This window comes from Mus caroli, unplaced genomic scaffold, assembly GCF_978045245.1.
Source record: "Mus caroli unplaced genomic scaffold, Mus_caroli_1 scaffold_10, whole genome shotgun sequence".
NCBI classification, from domain to species: Eukaryota; Metazoa; Chordata; class Mammalia; order Rodentia; family Muridae; genus Mus; species Mus caroli.
Window position 1 is genome coordinate 61,070,628 of NW_028227265.1, and position 23,739 is coordinate 61,094,366.

Below are 23,739 nucleotides of genomic sequence, written 5' to 3' on the forward strand. Positions count from 1 at the left end.
GACCTGAAATGCTTTTGAGGCCTATCTTGAAATTATTTTATTTTCAGAGAAAAATTAAAATGGTTTCTTAGAAGGACTTACCATTCTCCTTTGATTTCAGTGTCATCCGAGAATGCTTATCAAAGGTTCAGTGTTGGAAACCTGTCTTTAGATTGGTGATATCGATTTGAGAGGTAAGGCTTATGGGGAGGTTATTAGATCGTTGGGAGCATACCTTCAGAAAATATAAATATTGTTCTCAGTGAATGAGTGTGCTCTTAAGGCCTGGATTGTTTTAAAGCAAGCCTTCTCTATACATGTGCTTGGATTCTTCTATGTCTGGCCCTTTCTCTTTCTGTTCCTCTGCCATAGTATAGCTCAGTCAAGATGGCACCTACCACAGGCACACAAAGCCATGTGATCTTGAATTTTCAGCCTCTCAAACCAGGTGCATCTTTTTCCTTTATAAGCCTCAGATTCTTTATTATAACAACAGAAATCTGTACTATAACTTTCAAAGGTCCTTCAAAGGAAAAGCTTTGTTATTTGGAGCCATACTAGGTCAATACCTGCCCATCAATGTTCGAAGGAACCCTAGTTAGGCATGGAGGGAAAGTCTCTTCACTTTCAGACCCAGAGTCAGAGTTGGGCTACGCAATATTCTACTTTCTTCATTAGGACATATTTTTCTAGCTTAGTTCTTAACACTGAATCTTTGCGGGCAGAGGGGGGGGGAATCTATATATGGGTCCCTCTAACAACCTTAGACCCAGTGTAAGACAAAGGTATTGTCTCCTGTCACATCTACCTGGCTCACTAAAATAGATGTTAGGACTGCAGGATTGGCACATGCCCCAATAACAAACCCAGTTCTCTTATCTCTTTGGATTCTTGCTTTCCTATTGTTTTGGGACTTTGATGATCTTCCCGTTTTACTTGTAATGATACCATAATTCAGATATGCATTTATAATACATAGAGTATGTATGCACACATATGCATATCTCTTATTCTTTTAATTCAGTAACTAGGCATTTTGTGCAGATTTCTTTTGGCTCTCTAGCTTGTCATACCACTGGCAATGAGGTTCTGTGCTTTCTTTTTCCTCAGATATTCTTGTGACCTTTCAAACACTGAGTCAAAAGTAACACTCATAGGTAGAGGCACATTTCCTAACTCTCCCCTGTGTTAACAGGCAAGGTGTAGACAAGTTGAATTTAGCAGAGTTTATCTGAGCAAAGACGTATTCAGAGTCAGTCAGCATCCTAGACTGGTGGAGGTTCAGAGAGCTCCACCAAGTAATGGAGGTAGCAGGGGCAGCAGTGCTCATAGCTAGAGAAAGGAGGTGACACTCAGATAGAGCTTGGGTGTTATAGTTCAGGGTGCTCCTGATTGTTGGCTGTCTATAAATGGCTGAAGCTCAGGTGCCATGATTTCCTGAGACTCAGCTATTTGCTGCTAGAATCACACTTAAGTTGGGTTGCAGAGTAGTTGGGAAATTGCCATGGCAACATAGTTATGTATCGTTATGGAGGTTGCTTTAGGCCAAGTTTCATGTAGTTTAGCAGTTCTACCAAGGTGTGGTTCTCCTGTGTAAAGCAGAGCCTACAACTTTACACACTTTTCATCTCTTTTTGATGTAGAAAACTTTTAATATAGCAATGTTGATACTAAATGGGAAGGGACATTGGAAACTGAAGTTCAGGTAATTATAGTTCTGAAGTCCTGGCATCAGCTTGAGTGTAATGTCCCAGGAGCAGTTGCAGGGGGTGGACAGATCACCCTGGATCCCTGGATCCCCGGATCCCTGGTGCTCCAGTGGAATTCACTGTAGGTAGTTTTTAGAGACATCTAGACCTCTTGTATGTGTCCTTCAGATTTGGGGCATGCATGTTGCTATGCTGATGCAAGGGATAGCTTAGTCTTTGCTCACAGGAAGGAAGCATGGTGTAGAGTTCTCACATCAACTCATATTGTTGCCGAAGGTCAGCGTGTATGCAGGTGCACAAAATAACATGCATAATTTAGCACAGGATGCTTCTCTGTCAGCACACACAGTGCATTGTGCAGCACCACTGTTACCTTTGATTAAAATTCTGTCTTAGGGACTGTGGGAGGAGGTTAGTGATGCTCCATACTGGCACCCAGCTTCACGTGTCACCCAGCTGCTGCCTCCAAACTGAAATGTGAGACAATGGGATTTGATTTGGTAGTTATCCTAGAGAGGGAATTGATTTATTCTTTCTAATGGAAAGCACAGGGTTTCGAAGTGGGAAATAATGGAAACTCTTTGATGCTTAAATAGAATTTCACATTGACAATGGGTGACATGTAGAGGGCTGTAGATGTGATCATGAAATAGAAACACACTGCAAGGAGCATGTGCCAAATGGCCAAGGTGCTAGGTAAAATTCTGGGCTTAGACTATACATATACTCATATTTGCCATAAAAGCATTTCAAGTGCAAAACTCTGAGTTAGGTAGATCATTGAATATTCAGTTGTTTATCCCAAATTTCTGTTCTTTATCCAATTAGCTATTGATCCTCAACAACCCTTTCCCTTTCAACACGGTTGGCATGGTCTCCAAAATAGAAGGCTGGTGCCTTGGTGATATAACCATTTTGAAGTATAAGCATTTCACTTTTATCTGCCTCCTTTTTGAATGTATTTGTGATAGCTACTTGTTTTACTTTTAAAATGGACAAATTGACAATAACAAACATATCAAAGTTATAAGATACATTAAGGAATTGTTTCATTATGTGTGTATACATGTTTGTGTGAAGGTCAGAGAATGATCTTGCTATTTGAGACAGCTTCTCTCATTAACCTGGGGATCACTCCATAGCAAAGCCGACCGGCCACTGAAACCTGTGACATAATTTATAAAGCCATTAGATTATGCTGCCACCTGATCACATTTGCCAAAAATAGTTTGTGTGTGTGTTTTGATCTTTCATTCCAGGTTTGTTATAAAGTTATGAACCTTAATACTATTTCACGTGCTTATTCTTTTAACACCCATATTCACACACATGCTCACACAGTTGCACACAGACTCACACCATGCACACTTTCACACACATTCACACCCCCCCTACATGGATGCACACACTCACATTCACATGCATACACACATGTACATGCACACACACATGCACAATCCCCCACACATGGAGGCATGCATAAATGCACACGTTCACATTCACGTGCATCCACACAAATGTTGAGCAGCTGTTGTGAGATAAGTCCTTGCTGGTGCTGGGAAGATGCCTCATAAAGGCACAGCTGATTTTTATTTAAATTTTCAGTCATTGGAGAAGACTTAATATCAAGTGAAAGGTCAATTACTAGCAAGTCAGAGTTTGTTTGTGTACTCTTGTCTTCGAGAGGGTTTCTGAATTCAGCCACTGAAGCTGGGATGTGTTTTATGGCAGCTGATAAATGAAGTTTACCATAGCTGACATTTATTGATTTTAAATGGATGTATTTTGTTGCAGGAATTCTGTTAAGAACTCGTCACCCCCTGCAGATAACAGGAAATTAAAAATAGCATTTTTTTGGGTGCAGATTTTTCTTGTTAGTAAACATCCATCAAAGACAGCTCGAGGAATACAATTAAGAAATACACTAATATACCTGACACCATACCAGTTTCAGCACATTAATTTTAGAAAAAGGAGAGGACTGAATCAAGCCAGTAGATTCAGAATGTGGTGTGCGCTTACATTACCTGATTCTTTTAACTCTGAAAACAGAATTGATTGCAAGAAAACAATCTGGTGATAACGTATTTCCAGAAACAGTCTTGTTTTCTATGTACTGTCCATACAACATGCTGATCAAAACCCCAATACTAGACCTAACTAAGATGCCAGAATGGGGTTTCAGTACAGCCTGCCCACTCAGTTATTCCTTGGATCAGCATTTTAATTTATTTCCTATATGCATGATTTTGTAGACATGCAATACCGAAAGAGGCCAGAAGAGGGCATTGGATCACCTGGAACTGGAATTATAGATGATTGTGAGCCACCTAGTGTGTGCTTGGAATTGAATCCAGGTCCTCGTGAAGAGCAGCCAGGGTTTTTAACTGCTGGGTCATGTCTTTAACCCACCACCCATTATTTTTTAAGGGCTCTTAACCACACTCCCATGAGACCTTCCCCACTCCCTTCTGGAGGAGACCTATCTAATCCTGGAAGATTTCTGCCAGGATTAGTTCTCCATTTCCAATACGTCAAGTCATCCTTGCTTCTCTTCCCTGGGCATTTACGAGCTGTCCTGGTGGCACATAGAATACAGGACTGGCGAAAAACTAGCTTCAATCTGCCTGGTGCACAATGGCTTAGGGTTGAGGAAGTAGTTCTAGTTGCAGTCTGGTTTGCAAGATTTCTAAGTGACTAGACACTGGAGAATTACATCAGCATTACTAGGTAGTTAAACACCAGGACAGTTTTAAAGCACACTTGGTTCTAGAAAGACATTCAGGGACCATTTGGGATCACTTCGTTCTAGCTCTGGGATTTTGTTAACTGTTTGGGTCACTAGGGAACACCCAAGGCTTTGCATGCATGAACAGACAGCACACAGCTCAACGCATGACCTACTTATTCCTGCCTGTGAGTTCACCTTAGACAGTTTACTTGTTTTGTTCTTTGAGATGATGTTTTTAAAAGTCCATCCAGAATAGATGCTTGCTTAAATATTATGATTCTGATCTTAGCACACACAGGTTTAACCAAACAGAATGTATTCAGTCACCCTGTGTAAGCAGTTTTCTTTATTGGCAGCTTGACTGGATGCATGCAGGTGTGCAAATTCTGTGAGCAGCTGCATTTTTAACCCCTTAAGCTCCTTGGTACTTGAAGTCTCTTTAGCATCCCAGGTGCCTGTGCCTGAACACTCCAGGAGACAACAAGCGCACTATTTTATAAGTCAGGTCTTTCAGAGTCTGGACGGCTCAACTCAGAAGCATTCCCTATGATTTCTGTTGCTTCCCCAAGTTAATCTTAAACTCTATCCCCAAGAGAACTCAGCAGCCATGAAATGAACAAGGACAAGGTAACAATTCCAACAAAAACATTGTCCTCAAATGTTCATGCAGTCATGTAAGAAGTAAGCAAGCAAATGAATAACTACAGACTAGAGTGAGCCCAGAGCCCCCTGAGCTCTGTGTTCTCTAACTTCCTTGGCTTATTATAGCAAAAGGCCTGGCTTCTCACACGATGTCATCTGCTGTCTCTGCCACAGTGGTAGATTTCAAAGGACACACAGCAAGTCATATTTAACTGGCTTATACTGTTGTGGAAATATCCATGGGATGTCCTGTGAGAGGAAACGAGAGAGCATTGTATTCATTGCCTTTGGGAAGTCTATCAGCTAAAACCAAACCAAACCAATGGAGAAGCAGCTCAATGAAAATGCTCGTTTACTTTGGAGATTTTTTTTAGGAATATATTCTGTAGTAGTTTAGCAATCGGTCTGCTTGCTTGAAGGTGACTGTGGTTTGCTTCCGTTGCGTTTCATCTCACCTTGAATCTCTAGGATGCCTACTGGTGAGCAAATTAAGTCTTCTAGGGGTGAGGAAAGAGTCGGATTTTTTTTTTCTTCTTATAGAGCTGAAATACACACCTATAAGCATTGCAGAACTTTTGGTAAAAATTCTAAGAAAGTATTAACACTCCAGAAATGAATTAACAAGCCACCTTTTTATGCAGCTGTGACGTGCCCCTTAAGTGAATGAATAGTACTTTATTCTCCTAAGGCACAGATCGTTGGCTGAACTGTGGAACGAGCATGTGGCTCCTAAATCAATGAGGTGTGTGTGTGTGTGTGTGTGTGTGTGTGTACGTGTGTGCTTAGATTAGAATGAGCCTGTGCAAATAAGATTAAAAGTCAGACCTAAACCCACAGAACCTGAGACAGGATGAAGCTCTGTCTTTAGCTCCCAGCAGCAAGTGTGAGGACATCTTTGAGTTTGTCAGACACATCATTCTAATGACTCCATCCATAGCAGCAGCAGCAGCAGCAGCAGCAGCAGCAGCAGCAGCAGCAGCAGCAGCACAAGCCTCTGTTTGTAGCCTCACTCACTGCTTGACTTTAGGGCTGACCTGAGTGTGTATTCATGGTTTCCCAGTAGCTCAACTATGATTATAAAAAGTGAGAGATCTTTTGAAATAAGTCAGAAATTATTCCAGGGCTTCCCACTGCCAGGGATAATGAACACTTTCCATAGACCCATCTTTGAATTCTCATGGACCGCCTTGTGAGATGGATGGTGCTCAGTTTTACCATCGAGGAAACTGAGGCAATGAATGGCTAAATCACTCATCCAGGTGATGAATCTGGGAAGCACTGGGGTGCAGATTTAAGAACCAGTGCCTGGTACCTAAGTGTGGGCTCTTAAGCAACATGTAGCACAGTCTCTCAGAGTATGTCAAGCAGGCCACCAGGAACTCCAGGATGGCCTATCCATTCTTTTTATTACAATGAAGCCAAGGTGTTACAACATAGAGACTCTACACAGTTTTAGAGTCTTAAGGAAGTACACATCAATTTCCCTTCTATTTGGTGTCATAATATATTTGCAAATTCTTAAGAGAATAGGTGGAAAATTTTCTTGTAAGAAATATGACAGATATATGGTAAGTTATACAGCAACAAAAATGTTGGTTAACTCTTAAAAATAAAACAATATTGTTTACATTCATGATGTGTTTGTGTGGGTGCATATGCATGCGCACACACCCATGTGGCAGTAGTTCTCTTATTCTACTTTTACCTGGGTTTGAGAGATCAGATTTGGTCACCAGCCTTGCACAGGAAGTGTGTTTACACATTGAGCTATTTTCATGACCCAGAAAAACAAGGCCATCTTGATTTAATCATCCCACAATATATGAACATATCAAAACACCGTGCTGGGCATTCTAATCATGCCTAAAGGGAAAGACTCCCACCCTGAAAAAGTAAGTTTTTAATCACCTTTATGGAAGTGGTCTTACCATGTTGATTACAAGGATGGTTACATTTACCTGTCTGCCTATCTGTGTGTATATGTTTGTGCATATGTAACATGTGCATGTGTGTGCAGGTGCTATGGGAGGCAGAAGCAGCATGGCATCCTTCTGGAGCTGGGGGTTCAGGTGCTTGTAGTTGCTTCATCCACATGAAGCATTCTGGAAACAGGATTTGGGCCCTCTGTAGGAGCAGCAAGTGTTCTTAACTGCTGAACCATTTCTCCCGTCTCTAATGATTTTATATTTTATTAGAAAAAAAAAAGGTTGACTGATCTTTAAATTTCAATCATTTACAGTGCATTTTAAATCTATATACCTTCCCTGCTTCCAAATGTCTAGTTATCTTGTGCAGGACTAGCCTATTTTGGTAGAAACTTCACATTTCCATTATTTTTCCTAGGGTTCCCTGGTTTGAATCTGAGGTGTTCTACACAGGCTCATGCTTTAAGTCCTCATTTCCTAGCTGGTGGGTGCTGTTGAGGCTGCAGAATCTCTAGGAGATGAAGCTGAGGAAGTGGGTCACTGGGGTTATGACTTTGCAGGTTATGATCTGGCTTCTGGTTCCAGTTACTCCCTGGCTCCTGTTGCACCACCATGTGGCAACTCCATTGCTTGACTGTCTTGCCAACAGGAGCTGAGCTGCTCTGGGGCCATTCCTTTCCTACCATGATGGACTGACACCTCTGAAACCATGAGGTAAAACACACACACACACACACACACACACACACACACACACACACACACGCTGATAGATAGATAGATAGATAGATAGATAGAGAGGGAGGGAGAGAGAGGGATATCACAACCCACTGTATTAGTCATCTTTCTTTCATAATGAAACACTGGAGTCCTCTAATGAAGCAGTATATCATGGAAGGAGTTTATGAATCAGAGCAAAACCATTTACCCTATCAGCCAGGAAGATACTAAGGCCTCATGACCCTTTAAAGAACTTCAAGAACCAAAGAATATCCATGAGGCCCACATCCAACAGATACGTATCATCTCCTAAAAATGCCTCTCTGGGGACCAAAGCCTTTAACTCACAGATCTATGAGTGACACTCTAAACCATAGCACCCATCCCGTGTACAATGCTGAGACTAAATCTTAATATAACGTAGGCAGTTCGGTTGATTAAAATGTGTCAGAGTGTGTTCATCAATTGTCAAAAGCATAGCACTCTAGTGTGGGATGACGGTAATGGAGGAGGTTGGGCCTATGTTGACTGGTGTAAGTAATATATTGGAAATCTCTATACTTTCTTCTCAAATTTTCTGTGAGCCCAATATTTCTCCTACCCACAAGCCTTAGTAAATTCAGAGATTATGGTGGATCATCTTAGGCTTGTATCAAGCTACCTCCCAGCAGCAACCCCACGTCTTGGACAGTCAGTGGGCAATGCTTTGGATCACTCTACATTCTGGAACTCACCCATCTCTAACTGGTATGCAAGGTAGGCTGCATTGGCAAAGAAATTCCCATGGGTTTAGTGCCTTGGAGTTCTGCACCAGTGATAAATGGGAAGTTCTTGTCAGACGAGAACTCCAAACTCATTTCTGGTCTGAAGTGGTTACTTGAATAAAGATGGAATCAAGGTCAAAATACACAGAAGCAAACAGAGATTGATAGATGGAGACCTGGCCAAGAATAAGGTTAGTATTCAAGAGGGATACCCAATTTTACCAAGGTACAGACAAGGAGACCCAGAGAGTTCAGCTTCTCATTCATGCAGACTGGGTCTAGAGAGCTATCTATTGTTAGCTAAAGAATGCAATGTGAGGTACCACAGATACATGGCTCACTCTGCTTCCCACCTTAGTGCCTGGACCAGCCCTATAACCTTCCCGAAAGGTCATGACACATAGACATGTTACACAGGAGTCAATATACTTCTTTTTCTACACTAGGTCTTCAAGACCACAGGGCCTAGAACATCAGAGCATGTCTGTGTCTGTGGCTTGTTTTGAACTCATAGCTCCTTTACTGTATTTGTCAAACACTTATTTATTAGATGGTTTGTAGAGGGCAGAATCCTGGTCTCCCAGTGATTGCCTATTCTCACAATCTGTATTACTTTAGTTTAGATGTTAAAGGAATCTTTCAAGGTGAGAGTGGACGGGAACAGGGTTACCACAAGACTTCTACAAAGAGTCACAAGAAGACAAGTGATGATGAAATCAAAGAACTATATATAGTGCTTCAGGGTGAGAAATATTCAGCTCATCTGTGCTGATGCTGGCATACAGGAGATGAGACATTGGCCAAGAAGCACAGATAACTCCAGTGAGTTTGGACTTCTAACCTCCATAATTAGAAGATAGTATGTGTGTTTCTCTGTCTCTGTCATAGATAGAAAGCTCTATCGGTATCTCTCCTTCCCCCCTCTCTCCCCATGTTAAGCTGCCAAGTTTTCAGAAAGTCATACAGTTGGATAGTGGCTTTCTTGGGTCCTTTGGCAACTCTTGGTCAGGGAAATGGGAAATGCCAAATTGGCATGGCAGCTTTATGACGAAACTCTAGTTTGGGTCAGGCATGATGGCAATATGAGCTTATAATTCCAGCACTCAGGAAGCTAAGACAGGGGGGTTGTGACGTTAAGTCAAGCCCGTGCTACCCAGTCAAGTCCTGCATTGGCACAAATAGCCAGAAAACTGTACAGTTTTTTTACATGGGAGATTTGAGCCCCTCCCCCAGCAGACATGACAATATATTTGTAAGTCATATTGGTTGAAAAAGGTTGAAAGTCTTTATTTGTTAAAGTTCCACTTTGGTTACAGGGGAAAGTATAGGTTAGAGGTCTATTTCAAAGTAAGTGTTTATATTTTCACTTAAATTTGGAGCCAGGATTGTTTATGCAGCTCTTAATATAGCTGCTTGGACTTTCCAAAGTGTTTTTAGAATTTTCCCATGTAAGGTACCATTCAATGATGCAACAGTATCATTAAAATAATTATAAACTCCTCAGAGGAGGCACTTTTTCCAAGAAGGAAGTTACAGTGTTCAAAGAGCTAAGTGTGACCTCTGCACTCCTACAACAGAGAGAAAGCTTGTTGGCTCACTCTCTTCTCCACCTTCATAATTTTTCTTTACTCTGTTGGCACTCATTCAGTGGTGACAGCTTTGGATGTCCATTTCCATTGTCTTCTCTTGATGACCTGAGAAATAAGTCACCTAGTCTTGTGGTTTATAGATAAATGTTTACTCACACCATTTAGAGTATAATACTTGCATTCAGAGAACATAAAAACCAGACATTTCCCAGTGAAGCAAGTAATAATGACACCTTTCTAATGTCTTCACTTTAATAGGCTTGCTGTTTTGGATCACTTCCCTATCTGTAGCATATTAAAAATATTAAACACACATATGATTGTTTTCAGATTTTTAGAACTACACCAAAAAGCCCCCTAATTATCAGTGCTTAAAAATAAAGGAAATAAGATTGACCTTAAAATGTGTGTTTGTGTATGTGTGTGTGTATGTGTCCATGCATGTAAGCATGTTTGTGTATGTACAGGTGCATACATGCATTTGGGTACATGTACACCCTGTGTAAGTGGAGGCCAGAGATAATCCTCTGGTATTACTCTTGAAGAGTTAGCTTTCCACCCTATGATTTTGAGACTGTAGTTTGTTTGGGTGTCTCACACTTGTCACAGTTGGATGTCTGGAGGTTACTGCAGATAAGCTCTTCTCTCTGTCTTTCCAGTGGTGGGATTACAAATGTGCACCTCTGAGTGAGGCTTTGGATGTGAATCCTGGGGCTTGAACTCAGGTCCTCATGCTTCTGTGGCAAGTGCTTTGCCAGCTGCACGATCTCCCCCATCCTTGATCTTAAATTTTAATTTTCATTCGTTCAGCCTTTGTAGCAGAGTCTGGTCCAGACCATCACTCTTTTTAAAGATGGAGGGTTCCAGAACATGGGCTTTAGAGTAGCCCAATTAGCTGGATATCCACATAAGTGGATAGATACACAGATAGACAGGCATGTAGATAGACATGCACACAGACAGATATGTACATAGGTGGACATGCACACAAATGGATGTGCATGCAGAAGAGGTTTGCTTTAGAATGGAGATGATGAAAACAAGTCTTCAGAGGTTAGGATTTCCCATCTAATTTTGTCCCCATATTGGAAACCAGAAGCAGTTACTGAGAGTCAATAAAATCCAAATAGTCTAGTTGCTTTCAGGAGACCTGTGAAATGGCTACACCTGCTCTCATTCTTGTTTCCCAAGCAATGTTCTGTATTTCCTTGGCTTCCCATGTTGCAGTGGGTGAATAGGTTTCTGTGATGTTGTTTACCACATAGAGGAGCTGGAGTTCCTGTGGAACCCAGACTTGAGTCTCCAAGTGACAGTGCTGGATAGGTGAGAGCACAGGGCTAGTGTTCTAACTTGTCTCTTGACTGTGAGAACTCCCTCAGGACCATGGAGTCTATCAGGTAGAGTTATAGATGTCTATCTGCAAATCTGTCAGGTACTCAGCCTTGGAGACTAGGTTGGAGATGTACTATTTAAATGGGATTGGAGAGCTTTGGGGCTGTACCAGCACTGCCCTAATAGTTTGCTATTGTCCTTTTGTTTTGGTTTGTTTGTTTGTTTTTTTAGACATGACACAAGTTAGCATCTTTTGGGAAGTGAGAACCTCAGTTGAGAAAATACCCCCATCAGACTGGACTGTGGACGAACCTGTGGAACATTTTCTTGAGTGGTGACTGATACGGGAGGGCATAGTTCACTATGGGTGGTACAATCCCTGGGAAGGTAGTCCTAAGCTATATAAGAAAGCAATCTGGGGCTGGAGAGATGGTTCAGAGGTTAAGAGTACTGATTGCTTCTCCAGAGGTCCCGAGTTCAATTCCCAGCAACCACATGGTGGCTCACAACCATCTGTAATGGGATCCGATGCACTCTTCTGGTGTGTGTCTGAAGACAACTACAGTGTACTCATATAGATAAAAATAAATAAATCTTAAAAAAAGAAAGCAATCTGAATAAAACACGAGGAGAAAGCCAGCAAGTTTCTGCTTCCAGGTTCCTGCCTTTGAGTTCTTGCTCTGACTTCCCTTACTGATGGAGTGTGATGTGGAAAGTTAGGCTAAAATAAACCTTTTTCTTCTAAAGTTGCTTTTGGTTTAATCCTAGCAATAGAAACCCCACCTTAGATTCTCACTTTATTCTGGGCCTGTAAGCTGAACTTTGCCAGGCCCTGCTTCCTTACCATTAAACAGTGCTTCCAAGCAGTAGATCTCCAAATAGTTACTGTTGCAATTATTTCAATAAGCTAATGAAGTCATCAAATATTGCAAGCAGTTAACAAACAATTGATTTATTTATCTATATGAAATATTGATTGAGGCCTTCCATGTCCCATGCACTATGCTGTGTCTCCCTGGGAAAAGAATAGTTTAATGGGGCGAGCAGAGCTGCCCAAGGCTGCATTATTCTTGCTGCCTTCTTGGTTTTATGTTCTTTTCACATATAATTAGACAGCAAGTAGGTAAATAAAAACTCATTTTAAACCCATTTGAAATGTAAGCAAATTGCTTTTATTGAACTGAACTTAAGGCAGACTCAATTAATCAACTTTAAATTATGGGTAAAAAAAAAGTCAATATAAAATTTCTATCTTTGTTTGCATTCAAGAGTTACTCTGAACGGGTACTCAGCATGTACAGGACAGTTAACTAGAACATTTTTGAAATTAATTTTTACAACTCATATGTGTCAGGAAATTTGTTTCTGTAGTCTTTTTTTCTTTTGAAATTAATATGCTAAGGGATATATTTAACGTTCCATGGAAATATTGACTTTATGCAAAAGAAATAGGCAAAACTAATTTGCATATATGAATTTGGATGTGTTGCCCATCTCATTAGACAGGAATGTATTTCCCTTGGATTGCATGATACTTCTTGATTAAGTGGTGTAATGAAAAGATGCGGTTATCTTTTTCAAATTTAGATTACATTACAGGCATCAAATTCAGTTAACTTATGGCAGTCCATTCATTTAGGGTTAAAGCATTTTTTTGCAGTTATTGATTTTGCAGTCAGATAGTTTCCATACATGTTGACCAAAGTCCATGGATCAGGAGATGCAGTGTTCCATACATGTTGACCAAAGTCCATGGATCAGGAGATGCAGTGTGCTTCAGATGCGAGAGGGAACTCAGGTGTGATCAGCATGTCCAGAGGACATGATCTCCAGAGAGTTGTCTACAAGAAAGCTGCAGACCAGGAAAGTTGGCCCCAAGGTTGTCACTAATGTGCATGTCTTTGAAGGGAAAGGGGGAGTGGACACCCTGGTGAGATGGGGGCCTGGCCTGGTGAAAGTATCCCAAGTCCCCCAGAGCCACGATGTGAAATGATATGGAGGTTCTGATGGCCTGAGCCATCTGCTTTGAAGCCTGGATGGCTTCAGCAGAGCATGAGGTTTGGTTCCTTCAGTTGAAGTGACTGATGAATTGGGGACTTTGTGTGTAAGAGGTCAGCATGCAGCCAGCAGCAGGTTTTGGAAGTTTGGTCAGCAAGAAAGCCCATTATCTTCACTTTGTCCTGAGAGTACTGGAGACTCTGAGTGGTGAGGGAGAAACAGATTTATTTAGGGTCTCAAGAAGCCAGGGTCAGCCTAGACAAAAGGCAAAAATGGCCGGTGTGCTGATTTGGTACAAAACAAGGGTATTTATATTTCTGATTGCAATTCTCTGCCCCTCCCCTCCCCGGCAACCCTTCCCTACCCCCAGCCCAGAACTGACTCATTGACTGAGTTCTTCAGGGAGGTATAATCTCTGCTTTCTCTCCAACTTTCTCATCCTGTGGGTTCAGGATACAGAAGCTTATCTAGTGAATATCCCTGGGCTTGGGATTCTGTGCTCACACACTCTGATTGCCTGTGACATTTCAACACTAAGAAGAACTCAGAGCACACAGACAAGGAGGCAGGAGCTGCCAACTAGGACAGACAGGTACATAGAACCTCCTGCTTATGTGTGATTCTCTAATGAGCTCTAAATGCACCTCATAATGAAAACAGGACACAATGATCTATTTTTTTTTTTTTTTTTTTTAGCAAGAGTAAGAAAGACATGGCATATCTTCCACATGACTCTTGGGTGCCACTCAATAGATAACCTAGTGAGGAACTTTATAGGGTGGCAGAATTATCAACAGAGTGGAAAAGGCTGGCTGAACTGTCTGATGTTTCTGATGACCTGCATTTCTCACCCTGACCCTTTGTATGGCAGAAAACTGCTTTACAGTGTTACACATCTTCTCTTGGCTGTGCAGGCCTTCTGTGTAGCCATGCCAGGAGATGAGGTTTGAGGTTTGTCAGGCTGCTTGGAGGGCTCTGCTCATAGCTGCTGCCCTCACCAGAGCAGGCTCATTCAGGACAGGCCCAGGCCTAGACTCCTGAGCAAAGGTTTGATTGAAAGGCTTAAACTTGTCACTCAAACCTTGCTGTGGGTTGCTGCTCTGCCTTGGGTACCTGAAGCCATAAGCCAACATCACCAGCATCCCCTAGGAAGAGATAGAGGAAAATCTTTCCTCTTAGGGCACCAAAACCACATGTTTAGGACATTGTTTGAAAGGGAGAGGGGTGTCAGGGAGAGGGAATGAAACAGTTCCATGTCTCTGGAATAGTTACTCTGTCCAGCCCGTGCAGAGAAGGATGGCTGCTGCTTGACAGCACTCCCTGTGATGAGGATTTTGTCCAGTTCGTCCCATAGAAGTTTTTCCTCTCAGACTGCGAAGTGTCTCTCCAGGTGGGGCAAATGTGGTATTTTAGTGCCACGTGGCCCAATTTAAATGCTTTTAACTCCACACCATTTCTCCCTCTTCTGGTCTCTGGTGAGCATTCCAGCTGTGGCTGGCTCACTCATCTGTCCTATTATGTTTAGAATTATGAAATCTACTCTTGAGCTTCTTATCCTCCCTCACAAATGACAACTGGTATAGACTTGGATCATGACTTAATTTATTTCTCTCATTACTACACACAGACCTCTGTCATTGCTAGGGATGGAGGCTGGTTGTGTACAACCTAAAATGCTGGATGTAAATCCAGGTCTCTGACTCCCCCGGCTATGGGGGACACTGGGGTGGTGGCCTGGCACCAGTGAAGCAGATTTTCAAAAATCATCAGTTCCCAGCATCCTTCACCTGTTTGTTCTGCATTCCTTGTTACTCCCAGGTTTGCAAAATGACTTCTGTCCTTCTGTCATTACACCTACCTCCCACATAGTGAGAAGGACATATAGCCTGTGTTCCTTTTATTATAGCATGTGTATCCTTTACCGAAGATGTTTGAGGCTAAAGGTATTTCATATTTAGTTTGTTTTAGATTTTGGAATATGTGTATATTTTGATAATTTAGGTTTTTGCATTTGCTCTCTCTCTCTCTCTCTCTCTCTCTCTCTCTCTCTCTCTCTCTGTGTGTGTGTGTGTATGTGAAGGCCAGAGAGTTCATGTTGAGTGTCTTTCACTATCTTTCAACCTTATTTTTAAATTGCATTTATGTATGTATATATATATGTGTACGAGTGTTTTATGTAAATGTATACAGTGTGTGTGTGTGTGTGTGTGTGTGTGTGTAAATGTCAGTGGACAGCTTGTAGGAGTTGGATCTCTCTTCCTACCATGTAGGAGTCCTAAGGATTGAACTTAGGTTGTTAGTCTTGGTAGCAAACATCTCTAACCAATGAGCTATTTTGTCAGCTCTCCATCTGCTCTTTCTAGACAGAGCTCTCCACTGAACCCAGAGTTCACTAATTGACTAGATTGGTTGGCCAGTGAGCTCAGCCCTGAGAATCCACCTGTCTTTGCCTCTGTAACACATATTATAGAAGTGTGTGACCACACCTAGCTTTTATGTGGTACTGCATATCTGCATTCAGGTTCTAATATTTCAGAGTCAGGCCCTTTACTAACTGAGCCAACTGCCCTGTCAAATTTTCAATAACATCTTTACATCCTAGAGTAGGGACTAAACAAAATAAAAATCAAACCAAGCCAAACTGTACTGTGAGTAATAGACATAGAGCCTGACCTTGTTTGGGGGGAATTGTGAGGAGCCTGAAACACATAGCATTTTATTACTGTTTGTGGGTGTGCATGTGTGTGTATGCAGGAGTAATCTGGAGGTATTCAGAAAAGATATATTGCAGTCATAGAGGCCTGGGGGGGTTGTTCTTTCATCCAGAATAATGACTACATTGTTTTAAGTCTGTGCTTGATCTGTGACCTGTCACATAGGTCTGGTGTGAAATTTTATACTCATGTTACATCAGCATATAGTTTAAAAAGCACTACGTATCCAACATTTATTATTGGCTTTGTTTGAAGGTCATAAAGAGGAGGTTTTGGCAGAATTGTGGCATAGGACCATCCTCCATGACAGGCCACCCTCAACTGCAGAAAGGGAGAATTCACTCTTGTTACTGCTGCTTTATTCACTTTTATGATTTATATATGTTACAGTGTGTGCATGGAGGCACATGCATGCTGGGTACATATATATATATATATATATATATATATATATATATATATATATGTGTGTGTGTGTGTGTGTGTGTGTGTGTGTGTGTGTGTGTGTACATGTGTGTGGATGGCAAAGGTTTGTGTAGGGTATGTTCTTTGATTGTTCTCCATGATATACTTTGAGTCATGGTCACTTACTTGAATTCAGAGCTGGCTTCTTTGTCTAAATTAGCTAGTCATTTTATCTAGGGATCATTATAATCTCCACCTCCCAAGCCCTGGGTTGCAGGTGTGCTGACATATTCACTTTGTTTCTATGCTGGGTATCTGACCTGGGGTCCTCACAGTCATTGTAGCAAGTGATTCACCCACCACCAACTTCCTCACTCCTTTATATGATTTCTTTTTTAAAGGATATATTGCATTTGTCTTGGTAAGGAAGGAAGGAAGACACCATGTGGGCCCCTAGCATTGTATAGCACACTCCCACACATAAATGACTCAAACAAGCACGTGCAGCTTGAACAACAAGCTTTGCTGTTGTTGTATACAGGCAGTATCGAGGATCGGCTGCATCCTGGCTAGTCATGGCAGCGACAGCCAGAGACCTTGTGCACACTTCTAGGCACCGCGTTCTGTAACAACAAACAGCAACATGCAAAGGCCTTTCTTGCCAACTTTGCATCCAGGGACTAAAAGGCTGTCTGTGCCAAGAGCCGTTAGGAATGAATGGAGCTTTTTCCCACTACCTCCCTCCATCCAAATAAAAATGCAAGCAACACAGCCAGATAAAATATATTAAGTCAGAAAAACATGTGAGTCAAAAAGAAAGTAATGTGAAAAAGCTGTGGTATGAGCCAGCACTGAAGCTGAGGTTCATTTACAAATATGTACTGTCAGGGCCTTTACACTCCGGGGAGTAAGATGCAAGTCAAATTCTCTAGCAGTTATCAGGTAGAGGAAAGGATCCTGCTTACTGTCTATAGCTCAAAGACAACTCACTCAGGAGATAGCGCATTCTTCTCAAACCTGAGATGTTTTGTAGGGAGGAGAGAAAGCCTGTTCATAGTCAGAATATCTAAGGACACATAGGGCCAGGAACACTTACAGGATGGGGCATAAGTGATGTAACATAAATATAATAATATTAATTATTATTAATCAAGTTACCCAGACAAGTTATTAATAAATAATAAATTTAAAAATGAATTATTATTATTGTTGTTGTTATTAATTATTTACCCTGACACAGGTTAAAGTTAAATTTGGGAAGAGGGACCTCAGATGAAAAACTTGCCTATTGACAATGCAAATATATTGAGCATTTTCTTGATTAATGGTTGATGTATAAGGGCCCAGACCATTTTGGGAAGTGCCATTCCTAGGCTGATGGTCCTGGGTGTATAAGAAAGAGACCACTATGGGCAGTGTCATTCCTAGGCTGATGGTCCTGGGTGTATAAGAAAGAGACCACTGTAGGCAGTGCCATTCCTAGGCTGATGGTCCTGGGTGTATAAGAAAGAGACCACTGTAGGCAGTGCCATTCCTAGGCTGATGGTTCTGGGAGTATCAGAAAGCAAACTGAAAAAGCCTTGAGGAACAAGCCAGTAAGCAGTATATCTCTATGGTCTCGGCTTCAGCCCTGCCTCCAGGTTCTTGCCTTGAGTTCCCACTCATGATGGCCTATGAATCTATGAAGTGAAATAAACTCTGTCATCCCCAAGTTACTTTTGGCCCTGGTATTTATTACTGTAGTACAATTTTTAACTAAGATAGGTTCTGGGTGCCACAAGCACGGGAAGAGTTGGGATGACAAGTCATGGGAGGAAATTGGAAAGTTCAGAGATGGCTAAATCATCTGGATGTTATCAGGTAGATGAAGTGACATGGTTGGAACCATTGTTTCTGGAGGTTACTAGGCATCCCATGTCATAATGATGGCTTCATATGGAATAGAAACAGCACGTTGATTGCAAGAATTAAAGAAAGTATATTTATTGCCTTAAGCCCCTGTGCCCATGTTTTTCATGTGGCAGTGTGGAAACTTTACATACTGTTTTTTTTTTGTTTTTTGTTTTTTGTTACTATTTATTAGGTATTTTCCTCATTGACATTTCCAATGCTATTCCAAAAGTCCTCCATACCCTCCCACCCATTCCACTACCCACCCACTCCCACTTTTTGGCCCTGGCGTTCCCCTGTGCTGGGGCATATAAAGTTTGCCTGTCCAATGCGCCTCTCTTTCCAGTGATGGCCAACTAGGCCATCTTTTGATACATATGCAGCTAGAGTCAAGAGCTCCGGGGTACTGGTTAGTTCATGATGTTGTTGCACCTACAGGGTTGCAGATCTCTTTAGCTACTTGGATACTTTCTCTAGCTGCTCTATTGGGGGCCCTGTGATCCATCCAATAGCTGACTGTGAGCATCCACTTCTGTGTTTGCTAGGCCCAGGCCTAGTCTCACAAGAGACAGCTATATCAGGGTCCTTTCAGCCAACGCTTGCTAGTGTATGCAATGGTGTCATTGTTTGGAGGCTAATTATGGGATGGATCCCTGGATATGGCAGTCTCTAGATGGTCCATCCTTTTGTCTCAGCTCCAATCTTTGTCTCTGTAACTCCTTCCATGGGTCATTGTTTCCAATTCTAAGAAGGGGCAAAGTGTCCACACTTTGGTCTTCGTTCTTCTTCAGTTTCATGTGTTTTGCAAATTGTATCATATATCTTGCTATACTAAGTTTCTGGGCTAATATTCACTTATCAGTGAGTACATATCATTTGAGTTCTTTTGTGATTGTGTTACCTCACTCAGGATGATTCCCTCCTGGTCCAACCATTTGCCTAGACGAAATGGACAAATTTCTAGACAGATACCAGGTACCAAAGTCAAATCAGGATCAAGTTAATGATCTAAACAGTCCCATATCCCCTAAAGAAATAGAAGCAGTCATTAATAGTCTCCCAACCAAAAAAAAGCCCAGGACCAGATGGGTTTACCTTTGAAGGTTCTACCAGACCTTCAAAGAAGATCTAATTCCAGTTCTGCACAAACTATTCCACAAAATAGAAGTAGAGTGAACTCTACCCAACTCATTCTATGAAGCCACAATTACTCTGATACCTAAACCACAGAAAGATCCAACAAAGATAGAGAACTTCAGACCAATTTCCATATGAATATATATGCAAAAATACTCAATAAAATTCTCACTAACTGAATCCAAGAACACATTAAAGCAATCATCCATCCTGACCAAGTAGGTTTTATTCCAGGGATGCAGGGATGGTTTAATATACGGAAATCCATCAACATAATCCATTATATAAACAAACTCAAACACAAAAACCACATGATCATCTCATTAGATGCGGAGAAAGCATTCGACAAGATCCAACACCCATTCATGATAAAAGTCTTGGAAAGATCAGGAATTCAAGGCCCATACCTAACCATGATAAAAGCAATCTACAGCAAACCAGTAGCCAACATCAAAGTAAATGGTGAGAAGCTTGAAGCAATCCCACTAAAATCAGGGACTAGACAAGGCTGCCCACTCTCTCCCTATCTATTCAACATAGTACTTGAAGTCCTAGCCAGAGCAATTCGACAACAAAAGGAGATCAAAGGGATACAAATTGGAAAAGATGAAGTCAAAATATCACTCTTTGCAGATGATATGATAGTATATATAAGTGACCCTAAAAATTCCACCAGAGAACTCCTAAACCTGATAAACAGCTTCGGTGAAGTATCTGGATATAAAATTAACTCAAACAAGTCAATGGCCTTTCTTTACACAAAGAATAAACAGACTGAGAAAGAAATTAGGGAAACAACACCCTTCTCAATAGTCACAAATAATATAAAATATCTTGGCGTGACTCTAACTAAGGAAGTGAAAGATCTGTATGATAAAAACTTCAAGTTTCTGAAGAAAGAAATTAAAGAAGATCTCAGAAGATGGAAAGATCTCCCATGCTCATGGATTGGCAGGATCAACATTGTAAAAATGGCTATCTTGCCAAAAGCAATCTACAGATTTAATGCAATCCCCATCAAAATTCCAAATCAATTCTTCAACGAATTAGAAAGAGCAATCTGCAAATTCATCTGGAATAACAAAAAACTTAGGATAGCAAAAACTCTTCTCAAGGATAAAAGTACCTCTGGTGGAATCACCATGCCTGACCTAAAGCTTTACTACAGAGCAATTGTGATAAAAACTGCATGGTACTGGTATAGTGACAGACAAGTAGACCAATGGAATAGAATTGAAGACCCAGAAATGAAGCCACACACCTACGGTCACTTGATCTTCGACAAGGGAGCTAAAACTATCCAGTGGAAGAAAGACAGCATTTTCAACAAATGGTTCTGGCACAACTGGCTGTTATCATGTAGAAGAATGCGAATCCATCCATTCCTATCTCCTTGTACTAAGGTCAAGTCTAAGTGGATCAAGGAACTTCACATAAAACCAGAGACACTGAAACTTATAGAGGAGAAAGTGGGGAAGAGCCTCGAAGATATGGGTACAGGGGATAAATTCCTGAATAGAACAGCAATGGCTTGTGCTGTAAGATCGAGGATTGACAAATGGGACCTCATGAAACTGCAAAGCTTCTGCAAGGCAAAAGACACCGTCAATAAGACAAAAAGGCCACCAACAGATTGGGAAAGGATCTTTACCTATCTTAAATCAGATAGGGGACTAATATCCAGTATATATAAAGAACTCAAGAAGGTGGACTCCAGAAAATCAAATAACCCCATTAAAAATGGGGCTCAGAGCTAAACAAAGAAGTCTCACCTGAGGAATACCGAATGGCTGAGAAGCACCTGAAAAAATGTTCAACATGCTTAATCATCAGGGAAATGCAAATCAAAACAGCCCTGAGATTCCATCTCACACCTGTCAGAATGGCTAAGATCAAAAATTCAGGTGACAGCAGATGCTGGCGAGGATGTGGAGAAAGAGGAAGACTCCTCCATTGTTGGTGGGATTGCAAGCTTGTACAACCACTCTGGAAATCAGTCTGGCGGTTCCTCAGAAAATTGGACATAGTACTACGGGAGGATCCTGCAATACCTCTCCTGGGCTTATATCCAGAAGATGTCCCAACCGGTAAGTAGGACACATGCTCCACTATGTTCATAGCAGCCTTATTTATAATAGCCAGAAGCTGGAAAGAACCCAGATGCCCCTCAACAGAGGAATGGATACAAAAAATGTGGTACATTTACACAATGGAGTACTACTCAGCTATTAAAAAGAATGAATTTATGAAATTCCTACATACTGGTTTTAACTTCAGTCTTGAAGTTTTTCGACTCTGTAAACAGGACATGAATATAATATAGAAAGCATGTTGCTTAAGACTTTTAATCATGGCAAATCATAACTCTCAGTAGTGAGTCCAGCACTCCAAGGGAATGTGTGCACACACCAATCGAATCAAGTTCAAGCCTTGGGTCGGGTGTGCAGTGCTGGCAAATGCTCCAATGTGGGGAAATTGCCTGGCTTCTTGGTCATAGTGATACTTGGTGCCTGTCTCATATGAGGCAGGATCTGACTGGGGCTGAAAAACAAATAGCAACAGCTTGGTCACCCAGAGCTCTCGCTGAACTGGCTCATAGACTTGAATCCTGGGGACCAGGAACCTGAGTTCAGTGTGTTTGTTCTTTGGTTCAAACCACACCCTGTAGGAACACTGGGGAAGTTTGGAGCTGTGAACTTCTCTTGGTAGTACTGATGTGGTAGGTCACTGCAGTTTTAAAAACTGGGATGCAGTTCCCAGTTGGTAGAGTGCTGGTTGGCACAAAGCCTTGGTGTAGTCTCTAATATCACAGAGACTGTGTGATGATATGTTCAATTAGAGGACATCCTCAGCTACTTAGTGTGTTTGAGGCCAGCTTGAGATAAGAGAGACTCTGTCTAAAAAACAAAACAAAACAAAACAACACAACACAAAACAAAACAAAACAACACAAAACAAACCCCAAACCAAAAACTTACCAACCAACCAACCAACCAAACACCCCAAATTTAAATTAAAAGTGCATGCACATATGCATTCACAGAGCAGAGTCAGGTGGCCTGGCAGGTACTCACAGCCTTAGAATATCCCTGGGCTTCCATCTTGTGTGGTAAGCTTTTACATTATGGATGTGAACATATACTGACAGTGGAGGAACACTGAGCATTGTACAGGGACTCAGTGAATATTCTCCTCCTCTTTCCTCTTCCTTCTCTCTGCCAAAAGCAATTATTTTTAAATGATACTTATACAAAAAAGGAAAACCTCTGCACGGTGCTTAGCATGTACATTATCTCAATTAATCTTTACAGTAATCCTGTGAATTATTAATTTCCCTCAGTTTATCCCCACAGATGCTTAGAAGTTTCAGTCATTTGCTTGAAGTCACAAAGCAGCAAAGAAGAGAATGAAAGATTTAATATAGGGCTGCTGACCAGTAATTGCATATAATTATGACTGTATTCCGAAGATGAATGCTATAAGCAGGCTTACGTTAATCTTTATTTCCAGTGCTATTTGGGTATGTGGAGTGGGATGAGAATGTAAGAAACTGTGAATGTGAAATTTTAATCCTTTAAAAGAAAAGTGTACTATTATTGCAGAATAAATTACTTTGCTTAAAATACAAGGTAATAATTATAGCAGTTACTTAATAATAAACCATGATTGATATGACAGGAGGGCCTTGTAGTCTCTTAGATGAGTTGAAACATATTTAGACCTAGATTACCTTCAAGACAGGACAAACCCTGTACAAAGAACGAGTAATTAAGCAGTGTACTAGGCATATAGGAAAGAGGTCTGACCTGAAGGTGAGGAATAGTTTAAATGGATGGGTTATATCCTCTCTCTCTCTCTCTCTCTCTCTCTCTCTCTCTCTCTCTCTCTCTCTCTCTCTCTCTCTCTCTCTCTCACACACACACACACACACACAGGTTCCCACGCACATGTATGTATGCATGTGTATAAGCCAGGGGGTGAATATTAAGCATTTCCTCAGTGGCTATTCACCTCAATTTTTGAGACAGGGTCTCTCACTGAGCATCAAGTTCTCAAATTTTGTTAGACAGTGTTGAGTTTGGGTCTTTTGCTGTGTATTGTAATGCTAAGTGCAGGCCTCCAAGACTTTTTCCCAGGAGACTAGGGAGTCTGAATGTAGACCCAAGTGACACTTTGTGTCCTTGAGCCAAGTTATTTCTGATTG

The 23,739-nt window shown here is 41.3% G+C and overlaps 1 protein-coding gene across 5 annotated transcripts in view; it reads left to right on the plus strand.

Moving 5' to 3' along the window:
- Positions 1-23,739, plus strand: part of Csgalnact1 (chondroitin sulfate N-acetylgalactosaminyltransferase 1) — a 359,628-nt gene that overhangs the window by 23,566 nt on the left and 312,323 nt on the right. For 2 of the 5 annotated variants that reach the window (XM_085843930.1, XM_085843931.1), the window contains exon 3: positions 101-173. The exons of the other annotated variants lie outside the window; for them this stretch is intronic. The gene's annotated coding sequence lies outside the window, so the exon portion shown is untranslated. The remainder of the gene's footprint in view (positions 1-100; positions 174-23,739) is intronic. 5 annotated transcript variants of the gene reach the window in all.